Source organism: Salvia miltiorrhiza, chromosome 3, assembly GCF_028751815.1.
Source record: "Salvia miltiorrhiza cultivar Shanhuang (shh) chromosome 3, IMPLAD_Smil_shh, whole genome shotgun sequence".
Lineage (NCBI taxonomy): Eukaryota > Viridiplantae > Streptophyta > Magnoliopsida > Lamiales > Lamiaceae > Salvia > Salvia miltiorrhiza.
Genome location: NC_080389.1, coordinates 427,884 through 446,357, shown reverse-complemented (window position 1 = coordinate 446,357; position 18,474 = coordinate 427,884). Strand labels below are relative to the sequence as shown.

The following is an 18,474-nucleotide window of genomic DNA, read 5'->3' as shown; positions in this document are numbered from 1 at the left end:
AAAACTAATTAGGATGTGCTAAAATAAAAATGACTTTTAAAATATAAATTTAAAAATATTTTTAATTTTTAAATTATAAGAATTTCCAATAAAATTTATGAGTATTCATGATTAATTTATAATTCTTATTTTAAAAGAAATGTATAGCCTAATCTACCCCGTCTCATATACTATCACATATTGATCTGGCAACTAAGTTAAAAAACCTTGGCCTTTTGTTTTAAACTCCCTCTAACCAAGAAGTCACTAGCTTTTTAAAAATTTAAAATAAATAATAATATTATTTCCTCTATTCCATTAAAAATATTTTATCTTTTATTTTGATTTGTCCTTTAAAAGTGATTCATTTAAAAAAAAAAAATACTCCTACTAACTATTGGAAAAGCTATGCATGAGTCCTCCACTTTCATCCAATTAATATTTTCTCTTTAATTTTCATTGAAAACAACTAAATCACTTTTAGCGGGACGAAGGAGGAAGTATAAGTTTACAAGTAAAACCCAAATTCATAAGTATTATATACTTTTTAATAATAAGAAGAAGAAAGAAAGAAATACATATTACACTACAATCAAATAAAAAATAAAACTATTTATAATATAATACTCATTTTGTCCACAATATATTATTATATTTCTCATTTTCTCCTAACCAAGAAACATCTTTCTAGTCCACTTTTTAAAATAACCCTATTAATTATCATTTTTATAATTTTCACATATATATATTTTTTCATCATTATCGTTAACGAAATCATCATTTAAAAATAAAAAAATTGTGAAACCTCTTTCTTACTCATCAATACACAACGGATTTTTCTTTCTCTTAAAATTCATGTTCACTTCTAAGTATTTAGAGCCTCCCTTCATTCCACTTCAAGTATTTTTTTGTTTTTTTTGGACTATTCTACTAGAAATATTATAGAAAGAATTATTTTCAAAAGGTAAGAATATTTGGGGTCACATCACTTTTTTAATTCCACACCATACCGTATGATCGTAATAGTTTATTTTTTATTTTCTTTTATTGATCTTGGTACCAAAACTATAATCATTGAATATATGGATTTCTTGGTACCAATTTTCTTATTATCTCCCTCTATTTCTTTCTGATGTCTGTAGTTCTTTTCTTTTTTAATATTTGTTTCTATTTTCTTAGGATGACCTCAATGATTCTATTTAATTTAAAGGATTATGGGTCTGTAGTCGAGGTTTCCTGGTTGCTTGACCGCGTGAAGTTCGAGTTTGCTGTATGGATTGCTTTTTACTTGTGCTCTGTGCTATGTTCATGAGAGTTTCTAAGCTGTATTTGTTGTAATCATTGTTGTAATAATTGTGTTAGCCTCTATTTCTAAGTACTGGAACTGATTACTACTTGTGTATAGATTGATTTTTGTGTCTGTTCTCATTGATCAAAATGCTTAAATAACTTGGGATTTTAAATTTCACTCTTCTAAGTTTGAGATCTTTCTGCCCAGTACTTTCATAATGACTAAATTTTGTAATCTCCAGGAGTATAATGACACATTATTGATCACATATCTTGCCATGTTCACCAATTGCTCAAGGTAATGACTTTTTAACCTTTGTGTTGCTATTATCTTTTCTAAATATACTTTAGTTGTATAGTGCTCTTGAAGTAGGATACATCTTCAGTTGTGAGATTGTTAGGATTTGTTGAATTGGGTACATCCTTACCTAATAGTTGTGTCAGGCGGATTGCATCTTAATTTTGTGTCGCTCATTTTGTAATATGCCATTAGGGGGAGATGTTTGGAGTCACCTGGATTCCTTTAATGTACTTGAACTTATGATTCATTCCCCTCTTAATGTAACTGCAGATTATGTGTCTACCTGAGATATCATTTCCTGGAAACTCAAGCATCTGTGTTGTGGCATATGTAGAAATTTGAACTAATTAGAATTTGTTTCCAACTTTAATAGACTACTTTGATGTTAGTTCTGATCTTAGGCTGTAAACTTCTTATGCAGTACAATGAATGAATTGGTCGACAAATTCAACACTGCTTACGACATAGCTGAAGAGGGGAACTGCATTTATCAAAATATTTGTTATTTTTTTTTCACCCTTGTTATTAATTTGACCTTGGTATATGATATCTGACGAGTCTATTTGAGTTCCTTTGGAGCTATTTTGTATGTGAGTTTTGCTTATTGCATAACATGAGTTTGATCTTTGATGATGATGTGCAGGAAAAATTGAAGGAGAAGAAGCCTACTTCAACGGAGGCCCTTACCCAAACTCTTCAGGCGATGCACAAGTCCGGATGCTTAACTCTAACTGACACTGTTTGTAGAATGTTTGTATGATGGATACTTTTTCAATGTAGGATGATAAAGAATATTTGAAATTAATGAATGACATTTTTATTATTCGTGTATATATTTTAAATTATTTATTATGAATTTTTAGATTTCATAAAATATTTATTTGAAAAATAGGAAATTTAAGTATAATTGCAAAATTAAAATAAAAAATTAAAAAATTCAACGAATAGACGACGGACGCATGCGCATGTTGTCTATTAGATAATAGACAACATGCGCATGCGCGTTGTCTATCAGCTAATAGACAACATGCGCATGCACGTCGTCTATTACGCGTCGTCTATTACCTAATAGACAACGTGCATGCGCATGTTGTCTATTAGCGAATAGACAACGCGCATGCGCATGTTGTCTATTAGCGAATAGACAACGCGCATGTGCATGTTGTCTATTAGCGCCCTCAATAGACTACACCTTCATAGATGACATGCGATTTTTAAATAGATGACACGCTTCGCATGTTGTCTATTAGCATTTTTCTTGTAGTGACTGTCTATACATATCTCATATCGCAATCAAAAATGGATGTCTTAGCTACACAATGGTGCGACCAGGGCCGGTCCTGAGAAAAATGAGGCCCTGGGCAAAATTATAAAAATGGGCCCTCAATATATTGAAAAATAAAATTTTTCATTACTTATAAAAAATGACTTCATCTAGCATTTTTAGTTGCATGTTATCTAAAATCTCTTAATCTCTTTTTTTATACATAACTAGTATTACTCCCGTGCGATACACGGTAAAAAAAATTATATTTTTAGAATATTATATTTAAAAAATAAAATTCTATAAGTTACTTATAATATTATATAAAATAGCTCTAATAAAGATAATAGCATTAAAATGAAGATAAAACCATTTTATAATTGGAGGATATAAAATGAATGATCAAGATCTTGACAAAACCTTTTTATCTAACGATTATTATTATCTATTTAAAAAATTTCCACCCAAATATCTAGATATTTTTCTTTCAAATTTTCTATTAGTTTTGAAAGGATTTTTGGAACTTTTAATTACTTTTTACTTATTTGCATTTCATAATATATATATATATATATATATATATATTATTTAATGAATATATAGTTTAATTTTAAAATTTTTATTTTGATAAAATTAACAAATACAACCTAGCAAAGATGAAATTTAAAATTTGTCATGATCAAGAATCATAACATTTTAAGTTTTGACAATCAAAATCGCATACTTCCATCTGTTTTTTTCTCTCTCTAAAAGGGGGATTCGTCTCTAGAACCCTTTTGCGGCAAGGGTTCTGTGAGAGTGTAGCTTTCATCTTTCTGGAGTGAAGATCTCGTCTGTCTTTCGGGAGTGCAGGCTTTTCTACTTTACTTTTCTTTTTCTTTGATCTTGGTTTCTCTCTCACTATGGATCCTGAGGAAATAGCGAAGCGTGTGGCGGAATTACAATTATCTAATGATGCTAGAAATAAAACTGTGGTGATTACAAAGGCGGAGTCGGCTATTGATCGAAACAAAACGAAAACACTTCTTTTGGGGAAAGTCTTTTCTGATAGGAATGTCAATCGTGAGACTTTACGAGAAAACCTTCCAGCTATTCTACAACCGAGAGGATCTTTGGACATCGAGATTGTTGGGCGGAATATTTTTGCGATTTCGCTAGACCTTGAATCCGATAGAGATAGGATTCTCTCGGAGGGACCTTGGCATTTTTTCAGCGATCTACTTCTGATCCAGCGCGCGGATAACATGCAGACGGCGGCCACGATTGAATTTGACACGGTTACCTTATGGGTTCAACTCCATAATATGCCATTCTCATGTATGGAACCCCTCATGGTGCGTCGGATTGGGGAGCAAATAGGACGGGTGGTGGAAGTGGATTGCGGAGGCGGCGGGTTGTGTTTGGGCAGATATGCACGTGTGCGCGTCTCACGTTCTATAACCGAACCCCTTGTTCGATGTGTTCCCGTGACTGTGGAAGGGACAAATGATGAAGTTTTGGTTCTTCCCTTATATGAGAGAATTCCTGATCAATTGTGTTTTGCGTGTGGCAAGCTGGGCCACTACATGAGAAGTTGCTCTGCTAATGCAGAAACTAAAGCACACCCCCCTTTTGGGATATGGCTCAAGGCGGGACGAGGTCTTGATTATCGCCGGCCTGGACCACAGCGGGCCCCCCCTCGGCATGTGAATCAAAACCAGATGTTGATCCCACGAGCTAATATCAACGGCCCACGCCCTCCCCCAAGAACCATTGTGGCCCACCCGGGCATTCCTGATACAGGAAACACTACTACAAAAGTTTACATACATAACAGTACATAGATAACGGTTTTTTTCAAAAACCGTTATCTATGAGCGCACTTTTAGGAATAGATAACGGTTTTGAAAAAATCCGTTATCTATGTACTGTTGTCTATATCCATAGATAACGGTTTTTGAAAAACCGTTATGTTTTTGCGTTATCTATTAGTTGCATACATAACGGTTTACAAAACCGTTATGTAACCGTTATCTATGACCATCTTTTATAACGGTTTATTCATAACGTTAAAGAACCGTTATGTATAAGAGTCATTTACAACGGTTTTGGAACCGTTATCTTTGAGCGTATCTAAAAACTGTTGTGTATAATTTTTTTTATTAATTTTTTTTTATTAATTTTTTTAAAATTATATTATATTATATTAAAAAATAACATATAAATTATTTATCCTAAAATCTGAATTTATTCCTATATATAGACTTTGAGAAAAAAAAAACTCATAACATTTTTTTTATTAAATAACACTTAAATAAAATCTGAAAATATTATTAGAAACCTAAATACCAAAATTGAATAATAAAAATTAAACAAAAGAAAAAGGAAAAAGATTTTCGTTCCTAACACTTCTCTATCTATTTCGCCTCCCCCAAATCCCAATTTGCCGCGCCTTCCCTGAGTCCGCCGCGCCTTCATCAAGCTCCCCCAGTCGCGCCTTCATCCAGCTCCGTCTGCCTCCGTTGCGCCTTCGTTCTTGCTCCGGCGTGTTTTATTGGCCGAGTGTGCGGCGGCGGCAGGCTAGGGTTTTCAAACCCTAGCTGTGATGAAGAGAAGAAACGGGTCAAAAAGATGGGCTAGGGTTTTCCAGACTCCAGTCTTCGCGCGCCTCCACGATCTGCCGCGCCGCTTCCTTTTCAGACCGCCGTCCGTCTGTCCACTGGCAACTCACGCACACCGCACACGGTAAGCCCTCTCTTTCAGCTGGCCTGCAGCATCTACAGTCCTCGAACAATGCGGTTCCTCCAGCTCAGGTAAGTTTGGGCGATTTTACGATTTTGGTGGGTTTGAACTTGCGCAGATCTGATTCCACGAGCTGGAACTCAGATATTTGATTTTTCTGATTTTTCTTTTGTTTATTTTTTGCTTTATTCAAATTAGGATTTTGGATATTACAATGGAGGCGGTCAGGGTTCGAGAATGTACAAGAGTGTGCAGGCGCAAAGGACGTACAGTGGAGGCGATTTGTTTGCGGAGCCGTTGACGCTGCCAGGGCATTCACGGGAAGAATGGCGAGGAGCTGGTTTGGCCAAATGAGAGTAGCCCGGGGCTATTGGATCTGCATTCGTTTGACACTGAGCTACTTCCGGAGGTAGATTTCTTGATTTGAGAAGTGGAGTAGTTATTTTTCGTTAATCAGTATATGCTAGTTTGTGGGCGTCAGTTTTATGGGTTATGGTTGTAGTTTATGTGGTAGGAAATGAACTCTATCTTACATTGTGGATAAAGTAGTAGCTTTAGCCGTCATGTTCGATGGTTTTGATAGAAATAGGGGTTGTTGTCAGATGACTCCTGTCTAGCAATGCAATTTTATGCTTTGTATCTTGTGTATTTGATGAGGTGGTGTTGCTTCATTGATGCTTTACGGATTTCTGATGCTGTTTTACTATAATTTTGGACGCTTTGGTTGATTCCTTATGTATGAGATTTTTGTGCCACGGGTGGCCGGGTGGGTTTAGGTTCTGTTAAGTTATAACCTGCTGTTGTTTGTTCTATATTTAGCTTTTATCAAAGACTCAATGAATTGGGTGTTTGTTGTTACTTCTAGTTACTTATTCGAAACTCTCTGCACAGCTAACTGGAAGATCAGGGAAGCATCTTTTCCTTACGGATAATGATGGTGGGAAACTTCCACTCCTGCTTCAGATGGTCAATGACTCTGCTGACCTTCATTTCATGTTAGTATGCGATTTTTGGCAGCACAGACTCTTTATATCACTTGTTAGCAAATGAAGTCTCTTTTGTTATCTTCTAACAACTCTGACCCTATATGCAGATCAGCATTACGATCTTTCAACCACCGTGTGGTATATGCCAACGCAAACTATGACCGTATCCTTTAAATAGTTTATGATCCTTTTTCTTGTAGCAGAAAAGTTCTTGCCTTCCTTCTTGATAAACTTACATTTGCCTTCACTGATTTCTAAGATGTGGTGGGATGGAGAACTTCATCAATCCGCCGTCAAAACGAACTACCAAAGGTTAGGTTTATGTTTTCCCAATTCGAACACTCTCTTCTTATTTCATGAAATGTTGAAGTGATAGTCATTTTTCCTCTGATTCTTCTACAGGAAAGTCTTCATGTGAATGATATGAAGTATCCTCACATCGTCCATGTAGAACAGGGAATAACTGAAGATGTAAACAATAAAGTATCCTCTGCTGTTGGAACACAGGTTATTGACTTGGAAGGTTGGCTACACTCTAGTGTGTGTTGTGTTTGAGTAAGATAAAGTGTTCATGTGATTATTAAGTGCTAACAGGAACTTCGAAATTCTGTGTGTAGAGGAGATGATTAGAGGTCTTAATCAAGTATCTTGGGAGCGTATTGATGTTAACTTCATGCGCTCAGACGAAAAATGCTGAGTTAATCAGGGTTCTTTGGTTCCTTAGTTCTTCATAAATTGGATACTGCAATGATTTGTCATTCATGCAATAGTGGTGTCACATACATATATATGTCTTCATTAATTATTTTTCTAATTTTTTTTCGTTTCTACTCATCTCTCTTCCCCTTCCCTCCCCTTTTCTCCCTATAATTTTCATTTTGTACTTCCTAGTAACTTTTTTTGTTTTAAACATCTTTTTGGTACTCTTTTATTTTCTTCCAAGAGAGTTTTGAGGAGAAATAAAGTTTGTTTAGCACATCACTAAATGCATTCCATTCAAGTTTGCTTAAAATCTACATTTTGTTCTTTGCTGATTTTGTGTATAGGGCGCAGCTGGTGGTGCTGAAGCTAGGCCTTTCATTACATACCATAACTCTCTTGGGCAAGATATGTATCTACGAATCGCAACTGAGCTCCATTTAAAGAGAATGCTGGTGAGGTTTGTTCAGAAGATATTGACTCTCCTATTGTATCCAATGCTTGGTTTCATCCCCATTCTTCTTCTTAGTCATCACAACATTGTCAATTAACATGTCATAAGTCATCTTTGATTGACATTGACAGGTTGGTGGATTTGAAAAAGTATATGAAATAGGAAGGATTTTCCGGAATGAAGGCCTTTCAACTCGTCATAATCCTGAATTCACCACCATTTGGTAAAGTATTTTCTTGATGGTGATTTTTGGTTAGCCCTCTGGTGCTTCAAGATTGTTGATGCACTTTAATAATTCTGAAGGTATTCTGAAGGTAACGGTCATTCTTCATTTTTCACTAAATCTCTATTGCAGAGTACTTTCATGAGGAAGAAGGATTTCAGGAAAGAGCAACTAGTTCTTGAGGACTTAGTGCTAGAATACGTAGTATGATAGATTTTTGTTTTAGCTATAAGGTAGTTGGTATTTTCAATTTTGAATCGGAATATGCAATGATGATGTATACTTGATATTTGGTTCATTTGTATAATAATGTATGAATTTTTTGGATGATATATAATATTGTTATCGTTGATTTTATCATTTTGTCGTTTTATAAAAATTGCAAAATTTAAAAATATACTACAATTATATAAAGTGCAAAAAAACTGTTATAAAAGGTGCAAAAAATCGTTATGTATTCTAATTAAAGATAACGGTTAAAATCGTTATAAAAATTGCAAAAATCGTTATAAAAAGTGCAAAAAATCGTTATAAAAAGTGCAAAAAACCGTTATGTATTCTATCAAAGATAACGGTAAAAACCGTTATAAAAAGTGCAAAAAACTGTTAACTATGATAAAAAAAAAATAAAAAATAATACATAACGGAAAAATCTTAATACATAACGGTGAAAAACCGTTATGTATTCTATCAAAGATAACGGTAAAAACCGTTATAAAAAGTGCAAAAAACTGTTAACTATGATAAAAAAAAATAAAAAAAAAATTAATACATAACGGAAAAATGTTAATACATAACGGTGAAAAATCGTTATGTATAACCGTTATAGATAACGGATGCGTACTGTTATGTATGACACATCGTACCGTTATCTATGCTACTATACATAACGGTTTTGAAACCGTTGTCTATGACGTATAGAATAGATAACACCACTATACACAACGCTTTTTTTGCTCATAGATAACGGATAAAATCCGTTATCTATGAGCGTTTTTCTAGTAGTGAAACAAAACGAATATTGGCAGTAAGGGAAGTTTGGAACAGACGGATTCAGATACGGAAACCACCAGGATGGAGGTTATTATTGAGCCTACAGATGGACCCAACTTGGGACAGATTAAGGAGGTTAATGCAGAGATTATTGATGACCCTCCTGCTACAGAGACTACAACAACTACTTTCTAGGAGCAAATAGAGGATATCCAGACAAATGAGGCTAATAGATGCGCCACCACGCCCCTCATCACTACCTCAAAACCAGTGAACATTCTCTCGCCGGCGAAATCTAGGCAGAATCTGAAAGGAAAAAGCTGGAAAATGATAGCTAGAAATCATACTAATCCCTCCCAAGAGGAAGGAGAGAAAGCAATGTTGAACTACAATAATAAAAAGCGGATTGGCGTGGGTTTTGAGGAGACGGAACAAAGGAAGACTACAATATTCAAACATCCCAAACTTGTTGATGGAGAAGACAACGTTGAAACTGAACCGGCGGAGGCTGCCAAGCAGCCCCGCCGAGCATTATGATTTGCATTGCTTGGAACGCACGGGGGTTGGGGAGCTCCCATGCGTTCCACGAGCTTCGCCGGCTTATAGCCGGGCACTCCCCAACGCTATTGTTTGTTTGTGAGACTAAACTTACTGCTAGTCGGTGCAAATGGTGGCGTACCAATCTTGGTTTTGACGGGCACTTTGTTGCGGACTCTAGAGGAGCGAGTGGGGGCCTAATGCTGTTTTGGAAGGCACCCAGTTCAGTAACAGTTAAAAGTTATTCTAATGGCCATATTGACTGTGTGATTCAATCTTACGATTTTTCTTGGAGATTCACAGGATTTTACGGGAATCCTGATACATCACAACGCCGTCACTCGTGGGAACTTCTTCGTCGTCTTACCTGCAGCGACACTGAGTTCTTACCATGGATTGTGGGTGGGGATTTCAATGAAATTCTTCGACAAGACGAGTATAAGGGTCGTGGGCGTCGACCGTGGAACCAGATGAAAGACTTCAATGATGCTCTTACTTATTGTGGACTAAAGACTACTCCAAGTGACTCTAATTATACGTGGTTTAATCAAAGGAAAGGGGAACAAGCTACTTTTATTCGGCTGGACAGGTTTCTCAGCAATAGAGGAGCCAATGATCTTTTTGCTACTCTTTCTACCACCACTCTAGATAACTTCGGCTCCGACCACCACGCGATCTCTTTAAAAGTGGAGCTGAGAGATGAGCCATTGACTACCGGCCTTGGGCAACGCAGATTCCACTTCGAGCAAAAATGGTTACTTGAGCCCTCCTTTGCAGCCGATCTCCTTACCCACTGGGGGACTTTCCGGGGGCTGCCCTTGAATGAGAAACTGGATAGATGCATGGTTTTTCTTAAGATTTGGTCGAAGGGTAAATTTGAGGCTCCATCTAGAGAGCTGGCTGATTTAAGGAAGAGACGAGCGAGGCTTATTTCACAGGGGAATAGTAATTCTTCCATCGAGAACTTGAAGACAATCAATAAGAAAATAGAGAAAATCACCGATGCGGAGGAGATTCATTGGAAACAAAGATCCCTTGCTAATTGGCTTGGGCTGGGAGACAGGAATTCCACTCGTTTGCTAGTGAGCGAAAAAAGAAAAACACTATCACCAAGCTCATCGATAAGTATGGTGCTGAAGTGAAGAGAGATAAGGAGATGGCTGAAGTCATTCAAGATTTCTTTGATTCCCTTTTCCAGTCAGCCAATCCAACCGAACTGGAGATGAATGAAGTGACAGATTGCATCGCAACTTTCTTGGGGACAGGAGCAAGGGACGAACTTAGCTCTGATTTTACGGCTAAGGAGATTAGAAGAGCTGTTTTTCAGATGCATCCTCATAAAGCGCCAGGACCCGACGGATATCCTCCTTTCTTTTATCAGAAATTTTGGGGCGAGATTGGCGAATCTATTACCCGAGAAGCTCTTAATATCCTTAACGGGAGGGCTACCTTGAGAGATTGGAATAAAACCTTGATTGTCTTAATCCCTAAGATAAAGAAGCCGACTGAGGTAAAAGATTTCCGACCCATCAGTTTATGCAACACATCCTACAAAATTGTGGCAAAAGTTCTTGCCAACCGTTTGAGAAGATTTCTGAATTATATCATCGATGACTCCCAAAGTGCCTTTGTCCCGGGAAGGCTTATCTCTGACAATATTCTGCTTGGTTATGAATGTATGCATTGGTTAAGAAACAAGAAAGCAGGCAGTGAAGGGTTTGCGGCGGCTAAGCTCGATATGAGCAAGGCCTATGATAGAGTGGAGTGGAGGTTTTTGAGAGCTATGATGACTGTGATGCGCTTCCCTCTTTGTTTTATTGATCTTATTATGCATTGTGTTTCGACAGTCGAATTCTCTTTTGTTGTCAACAGGAAAGTCTTTGGTGCGTTGCGACCTGGCCGTGGGCTTCGGCAGGGCTGCCCCCTTTCACCTTTTCTGTTCGTTTTATGTGCTCAAGGATTTTCCTCACTTCTTCGGAGCTATGAAAACCAGGGCCTTTTTGGTGGAATTACTATTGCCCGGCATTGCCCGACAGTCACTAACCTCTTCTTTGCAGACGATAGCCTAGTCTTTTTCAATACTGATGAGAGGGTGGTGCACGGCTTTGCTTCTGCCCTGGCCAAATATGAAAGAGCGTCGGGACAGGTGATTAATTATGACAAGTCTGCTATTTCTTTTAGCCCGAGTGCTAGCCAGCGCAATATTAATATGGTGGTGCAGACCCTTGGTATCAAGGAAACTAGTGGTCATGCTATGTACTTAGGCCTCCCCACTTTTCTCTTGCGGCAGAAGAAGATTCATTTCAACTATCTGCGGGATGGGATTTAAAAGAAAATAAACTCGTGGAATCATAAATGGTTCTCCGCTGGTGGAAAAGAAACTTTGATCAAAGTGGTGCTTCAATCAATCCCCACGTATGCAATGGCCTGTTTTAAGCTCCCTGTGGGTCTTTGCTCTGATATTGAGAAGCTTTGCAGCAGCTTTTGGTGGGGGGACACTGGTAATGAAAAAAGAATGCATTGGCAGACTTGGAGCAAGCTCTGCGTCCCTAAAGCTCACGGAGGTCTCGGGTTTCGAAAGCTCGGGAATTTCAATCAGGCTTTGCTTGCTAAGCAAGCTTGGAGGCTCATACATTATCCTCATACTTTGTTGGCTAGAGTGCTCAAAGCCAAATATTTTTGTGACTCCGATGTTCTCACGACGAGGGTTCATTCCAACAGCTCGTATACATGGCGGTCCATTTGTTGGGGTCGTGACCTGCTCAAGCCCGGATTGCGATGGCAAGTTGGAGATGGTACACATATCCGAGCATGTGTGGATCCATGGATCCCCGGTGTTGATGTTGGAGATGAGCAACGACAAGGATTGATAGATGCTAACTTTATGGTGTCTGATTTTATTGACGAAGATCGATCTTGGAATAGAACCCGCCTCTCTGAGGTCTTCCCGCCTCATTGGATTGACTCGATTTTAACTATCAAGCTCCCGATTTTAAACTCTTCTGATCGCTGCTATTGGAAGTTTGATGAAAAAGGGAGGTTCAGCGTGAAGTCCGGGTATCTCTTCTCCATGGATTTTTACTCGCAACCTGCTAACTCCTCGTCTGTGCAGAAAGGGGGCGAGTGGAAGGAGCTTTGGAATCTCAACATCCCGCCGAAAGTTCGCCATTTCGCTTGGCGTTTTTTGAAGAATCTTCTTGCAACAGATGCCAACTTGTTCAACCACCATGTTCCCTCTTTTGGTATCTGCTCGTGGTGTAATTTTGCTTGGGGTTCGACGACGCATTGTCTCTTGTTTTGTAATGTGATTCACAATTTTTGGAAAGATACGACCTTCTGGAATTTTCTCAAACCATTGGCGCATTTGCAGCCCATGGACTTATTCTGTGTGATTCGTGATAAAATGGGTCAGGAAGGCTTGGAAAGCTGGCTTTTTAAACTGTGGACTACTTGGCGCAGCCTCTGCGATGTGAAGCACGGTGATCCAGGTGGTAGGATTGATGACTCTATCAACAATAGTGATATGATGCTTGCTTCATATCAGGACGCGCGACGTGAGACGGCTCTTAACCACACTCTTCTGCCTAAAGAAGGCCCGTCCCTCTGGAGCGTCCCACGCAGAGGTCTCTTCCGCCTCGATGTGGACGTTGCCTTCCACGACGATGGGCGAGCTATTGGGGCTGGGTTTATTCTGAGGGACGACGAGGGCCGGCCCGTGGCAGCTGTATGCAGTCCCCTAGGCTTTACAGCCACTGTGCTAATGGGAGAACTACATGCAATGATGGTGGCTGTTGGTTTCTGTTTGGAAAACGACTATGGCCCGGTGGTGGTGTTCTCGGACTCGATCCTTGCGATTCATGTCCTACAAGAATCCGGGTCGGGGGCTGATTCTTTGTGCGATGATCTGTGGGAGGTTTTTCAACACGCTCGCAAATCTGGTGTGATTGACTTTTGTCATGCTCGTAGGAGCGCTAATAGAGCTGCGCATGCGCTCGCAGCCTTTGCTTTAGAGGTTAAAAGCTTTGTTTGTTGGAAGTCGGATTACCCTCCATGGCTTCTTGAGATTGTAAACTCTGATTTATCTTTATGAAAGTTCAGTTCCTTTCAAAAAAAAAAAAAGAATCATAACATTTTAAAATTTGTTTATTTTATTCTGTTTTTTTATATTTTTACTATATAGTATTATTTTTATATTTAAATTTGTTATTATAACAATTTAATGCAGTTACTAAGATTAAACTTATTATTAAAATAAAATTTTATTGAAAGTAAAAGAAGAAAACCTAAACCCTTGAGAGCACAGGAAGCAAACTAAGGGCCGAGCCTCGTTAAAACCTCCAAGGAAGGGAGGAAAAAGAGTACTCGTCTAATAGAAAAAACAACGGGAGCAAACCTCAGAAAATGGGGAATACTTCAAGAGCTCCGGCCTAACCATCGCCCTTAAGTAAACCCGGGATTTTCCGAAGCGAAAAGAACAGAACGAGAAAGGAACCCAAGCAGCGAACTGACCATCCCTCAAAGAAATCCGAAGCAGAGAAGTACTAGCACAGCTACTAACCGAAAGAAAAGCAGCAACTAAACCAAAGTAAAGAGCAAGATTCGTCAAGAGCCAGAGCGTGCTATCGACAACGACTCGAAGCCGATAACGCAAAAGCATTATCGCCGAGCTACCAACAAGGTCCGACCCCTCTAGTCCCAGCTTTGAGCGAACCCAAAAACTGAAAAAAGACCAGCGAGACACCCCATTACTCCTCCAGCTACACACCACAAAAACGCATATCATATGTTTGTTGAAATGACCATCCTCTTTAATCCTCATTTTGCTGCGAGAACGAGTGTTAAGGTAGCAGTTTTCAGAATCCAAAGTCCACCTATCCTCCCGAGCCGTATATCCAGCCAACACGCGATAACCAACCGACGTGCAAGCGAAGAAAACCGAAAAAAGAGCATAGCGCTTCAAAGACCAAAACTCGCTATCTCCAAAACCTCGAGGCCGATAAATAAGAGTTATCGCCGAGCTACCAACGAGGTCCGACCTCCCAAGCCCCAGCTTCGAGCGCACCCGAAAACTGAAAAAAGGCCGGGGAGACACCCCAAACATCTTCCCACTGCTCGCCAAAACAACCTGCCACGAAATGCACTTAAAGTGTTTGCATAAATGCCAACAAGAACACTTTCTCATCTTAAGAACCATCGAAGTCACCGCCCCACCAGTGGACGTCTCCCTCCTCCAACCGAGCTGAGGACAGAAAGAGCAAACAAGAAACACACCAGGCCCGAGAAACCAGCCCATAGAAACAATCAATGAGTCATCCTGAGATGACTATGAGTAGAAATATCAAGGCGAACAGCCTCTTTAATCGCCTCTATTTCCGTCGGCCACCAACCTTCAGCCATAGCATTAGAAGCCATGATATCCGCAGCTCTATTACCTTCGCGGTAAATATGAGTAACGTGGAGAGCAAAAGTGTCCAATAAAGCAATAATCCGTCTCCAAGAGGCTAAGAAGCGCCAAGGGACATTCAAAGAGCGAGACGTAAGCAAACTAACGATATAAGTGGAATCGGATTCCACCCAAAGAGAAAACCAGTTGCGTTGATGGGCAATTTGAATTGCCGTGATGACAGCCAATAACTCCGCTTCGAAAGCGAACCCCAGACCACCTTTGACATGGAAGCAACCTTTAACTAAACTGTGACAATCTCTAAAAACGCCCCCAGCTGCAATCCTTCCCGGCGCACCCAAAGCCGAGCCGTCAGTGTTTACTTTAATCCATTGAGGTGGAGGGGGCCACCAATGGACATTAATAAATTCCGGCGGCGGAGAAGCACGACCCTTGATGCCAATCTGCCTGAGAATTAACAAATCCTCACAGGTGTTTTTCATCGAACCAAGACGAAAATTCTGCTCCATCTCACGAAAAGCCACTTTGACCGTGTGTAAAATCCTTTTAGCGTCAAACTTACCATCATCGAAAATGCAACAGTTGCGTTGCATCCAAATGGCCCAAATAATCGTGATTAAACCGGCTTTCCAATAGCTCGCAATTTGCGAGCTGAAATTGTAGCCCCAAGCCGCCACCAGCATACTCGTAATATCAGAATTATGAGTATCATATCCGTGATTAAACCAGTTCAAAAACTCCTGCCATATGGGCCGAATTTTACTACAGCTCCAAAAGATGTGATCCATGGTTTCTAAATCATTTAAACATAAAGGGCAATAATTAGGCATAATGAACCCATGCCTAATGAGGTTATCAAAGGTCGGCAAACGCCCATGAATTAATCTCCAACAGATCATGGATCTCCTTGTAGGGATATAATTCTCCCAAATCCAAGTTCCCCAACGAACACTCGGAAAGCGAGAGCAGTGGTGCGCAAAGGCCAGAGCGGCAGTAACTTCCCCTCTAAGCGAAGGCTTCCACAATCTCACATCTTGCCCCTCTCCCATCGGAAGCAGAAGAATATCACAAACCACATCTGGGAAAGCATCAACGAACTCACGTGTGAGGTGCCAAACACCCCCGTAGAAGTAATCCGAAATAGGATGATGAAGAAAGGCTTGTACATAGTGAGGGACACCACACTTTTGGGCAATGGAATAGCCAACCCAATCATCATTCCAAAAGTTTATGAAATCCCCAGTTCCCACATAACAGTAGGAATCGTGTACGAGAGGCTCAACTTCAGCCCGGAGACCAAGCCAAACGGAAGAAGGAGCAGTAACCGTTTTCACCTGCCCAAAATTTTTCAAATATCTCTTCTTCATAATGTCTAAGCCAAATTTGTCACCGCATATGATGCTCCACGCACGTTTCATAAGAAAACTTTTGTTCATGAGCGTGAATGATCGAACCCCCAGACCGCCTTCCTCCTTGATAGCACAAGTTCTTTCCCAAGCCACCAGACAAGAAGCCCGTTTTTCCGTATTACCAGTCCAGATGAAGTTACGACATTTAGCATCAAGCACCTTCAAGAGCGAACGAGGCCAACGATAAATCATCATGGAGTGAGTAAGCGAACTTTGGATGACCGATTTGACCAAACAAACTCTCCCAGCCATCGAAAGGTGCCGCCCACGCCAACGGGCAAATTTGTTAACAATACGATCATGTATGGGTCGGAGATAGGAAGCACGAGTTCGACCAACGAAAAGGGGCACTCCAAGGTAGTTGAAAGGCAGCGAACCAACAGAGAAATCAATGATACGTCCAATGGACCTTTTAAGAGCAATAGGAACTTTCTCCGCAAAGTAGAGATGCGACTTTTCAGAACTGTAAAGTTGGCCAGAGATGGAGCCATAGAAGGTGAGGATATTCTTTACGGTTTGTGCGTTCTGCTCCGAAGCTTTGCAGAAAACAAGGATGTCGTCGGCATAGAAGAGATGTGTGGGGAAGTGATTAGCTCTGCACATCATCATCGGGGTGAGGTGGCCCGAGGCGACACAGTTCTTGAAGAGAGCACTAAGAACGTCTTCTGCAATACCAAACAGAATAGGAGACAAAGGGTCTCCTTGTCGAACTCCCCTTGAGTTGGCGAAATAGCCATGTAGACGATTATTATAGAGAATGGAAAGTCTAGCCGAGTTAAGAATAATGCGAATCCAATTAATGAACTTGTCATCATAACCGCCGACTTTAAGGCAAGCCAGAAGAAAATCCCATCTCAAGGTGTCAAAGGCTTTCTTAATATCGATTTTGCACGCCATGTTAATCCCTTTGCCCGATCTTTTCATACAATTAACACCCTCGGAACCGATCATCATGCAGTCATGTATCGACCTACCGCTGATGAAGCCAAATTGATTATCACTGACATACCTAGAAGCAACAATGCTGAGACGATTGGCCAGAATCTTAGAGATAATTTTGAAGAAAAAATTAGACAAGACAATGGGTCTGAGATCGGCGACCGAGTGAACCACATCTTTCTTAGGCAAAAGAACCATGACACTCGAGTTACAACCAACAGGGAGGTAGGATTTTTCGAAGAAGGTCTCCACAGCTCTCCAAATATCGAATTTAATAATCTCCCAACAAGTCTGAAAGAATTTCCCCGAGAAGCCATCCGGACCAGGCGAGCTGCTAGCATCCATCCCAAAAACGGCGGCTTTGATCTCATCTTCATCGGGAGTGCGAGTAAGCATAACATTATGCTGCTCATCCACCACCTCATCAATAATAGCTTCAATATTAGTGATATCCAGATCCTCCTGATTATCCTCCTCAAAAAGCTTGGTGAAATACTCGATTATATGATTCCCAATCGTTTCTTGCTCATAAATCAGTTCATCATCGATAGAAAGATGAGATATCATGTGCGGTTTTTTCTTGTACCTTATCATCGTGTGGAAGAAAGCAGTGTTGCGGTCTCCATCATTAAGCCAAGAAATTCTGCTTTTTTGTTGAAGAAGACTGTTCTTCCTAGTGAGAACTTTGTTTATATTCGCTTGAAGATTAATCTCAGCTTCAAACAACTCCTCAGTGTAGCCCGAACTAGCAATCTGAGCTTGAACCTCAAGAAGTTCACTCTGGGAATCAGCGATCATAACGTCCACGTTCCCGAATTCAGTACGATTCCAAGACTTAAGAACACCTCGCAAACGCTTAAGTTTAAACATAACTTTGTAAATTGGGCAACGACAAGAGACCTCCTCCATCCAAGAAATACGCACCGTCTCCTGAAAGTTCTCATGAAGGGTCCACATATGTAAGAATTTAAAAAAGCGCTGACCAGCCTGAAGCGCTTGGCAGCAACGTAAAACAATGGGCGAATGATCAGAAGTTAAACGAGGAAGAACTTGAGTATACACGGAGCTCCAGTAATCCGCAAAATCCGTAGAAATTAAAGCTCTGTCCAGAGTGGACTCAACATGTGAAGGCATGAACCTCCGGCCAGACCATGTGAATTTAAGACCCACCGCAGGAGGTTCTATAAAATTTGAAGCAGCTATGAAGTCACAGAAATCCCGGCAAGAAGTGACATTCGGCATGCAATCACTGCTTCTCTCATGAGCTCCCTTAAC

General features: G+C 40.0%; 1 protein-coding gene and 1 long non-coding RNA gene across 2 annotated transcripts in view; one reads left to right on the top strand and one right to left on the bottom strand.

Moving 5' to 3' along the window:
- Nucleotides 1-18,474, bottom strand: part of LOC131016908 (uncharacterized) — a 1,184,262-nt gene that overhangs the window by 779,736 nt on the left and 386,052 nt on the right. The window lies entirely within an intron of this gene.
- On the top strand, nt 7,399-8,241 carry LOC131017036 (uncharacterized). The gene is made up of 3 exons (XR_009099353.1): nt 7,399-7,695; nt 7,826-7,917; nt 8,050-8,241. It is a non-coding gene; the product is annotated as an uncharacterized LOC131017036 (long non-coding RNA).